Here is a 1,729-nt window from a genome sequence, read left to right as displayed (position 1 = left end):
CACATCGTACAAGGAAAAACTTCCAAAGAAAACCCATATCAAGGATAAACATAGCTTTTCTGTCTCCTCAAGTACAAATCAAAGTCAAAATGCCACCAGACCTCAAGGTAAAACATTTGCTTTCATAAAATAGTAGTGTTGTAGAATTTGACATTTATCCACATCACAGAACTCTACTTTAAAAATGAGTGGTACCACCTTTTACAGAGCCAAAACCTTTTAATGATACGCATTCCCCTGAATCAAGGGTCATTATGTTGCTAATGCACTGACCTGAATATCCTCTTTGGGATAATTAAGTTTGATTTGACATGTTGTGCCTCAGGGCTGTAATCATACAGGATGCATTTCTAGCAGCAGGGGAGGGGGCTTTTGTAGTTGTTTTGAAGCACTTTGTATTTTGTGTTTGCGCTCCAGGTGCCTCTCATTGATCCACTTGTGTCCCCTAGCTGTTACTGAACAAAAACACCTGCACTCCGAGTCGAAAATTGCTGTTCTTTGATGAGCTCCGAGCTGAAAATAACACTGCACGACCAACTGTTTTTGGACCAAGAAGTACAAGAGGCATTAAGAACTGTTGAATCTCATGTAATCAAGGAAAATAGAGAAACATTTGGCGGTGCATCTTCCCATCCATGCAGTTTCGGAAATGGAGAATATTGAGATCCAATAGCTGAAATATATGCTAAGTCTTCTTTATTTCTTTAGTTAGTTAATTACATTAGTTATTATTTTCAAGCAAAATGATTGACAGCAGCTCGACTTTTGCCTTGTTGCCTGGCAACGATAAAAGGACTCTTCGAGCACCTCTGCCTGTGCAGGCTTTTCAAAATCAAGGCCTTACAAAACACACTTTCTATTGTGCCTGATTCAAAGACACTGAATACAACTGCAGTGAATCAAAGCAAATGGAATGTGTTGGTGGCATGAATGTGAGACGTGAATATGAGAGTCGACCTTCGCTCCACATGCCTCCCATCTCACTTTAAATATGGAGTTTCTCTAATAAATATGCTGCTGGCTTCTCACACACTCACACACTGCAGGGCTTTACTCTGGAAATGTCAGCTCGCAGGATGGTCAATATCCGATAACCTTTATATGCTTGATCAGAATGTTGAACACCGAGTACCAGGTTAGGCAACGCTCCAAAATCTCCCCATATCAAACGCTCACCAAGCTGTAGATTTAACATGTTTGTAACTTAGGTAGGGCAGTGGCTGTACTTGCAGGTGACCCAGTTTTATGCTGATGAGAAAGTTATAAATCAGAGAAAGTTCTCAGACAATCCTGAAAACACTCCTGAACATTTCATTATAGGATCCCCATTAGCAGTGATATTAGCATTGGCTATTCCTTCCTGGGAACACACCATGGATGTATAAAGAGAACTTGAATGGAGAGGGAAAATAACTCTCGGATTACCTTAACGCGCATTTAAATTTAGGAACAAATACAAAAAATAGTTATTCAAGTTTTTGCACTGAGAAGTTGATTTACCCCCCAAAAATATACACCGTATCGTCCCTTTCCTGATGTAAGAATGGGAAATATTATTTTGGAACCAAGGACATCCCAGACTGACAGAGAACTTGGCCACTACGAAAGTTTGCTTCAGTGCCAGGCTTACTTACTTCTCATCTATCTATATATGCTTGGTATTCAAAACATCTCTTCGGCAAAATAGAAAAAAGAGCGTTTTACTTGGTAATGTTGTAGATTTGGTGAG

Source organism: Pseudochaenichthys georgianus, chromosome 7 (genome assembly GCF_902827115.2).
Source record: "Pseudochaenichthys georgianus chromosome 7, fPseGeo1.2, whole genome shotgun sequence".
NCBI classification, from domain to species: domain Eukaryota; kingdom Metazoa; phylum Chordata; class Actinopteri; order Perciformes; family Channichthyidae; genus Pseudochaenichthys; species Pseudochaenichthys georgianus.
This window is presented reverse-complemented; position numbering follows the sequence as displayed.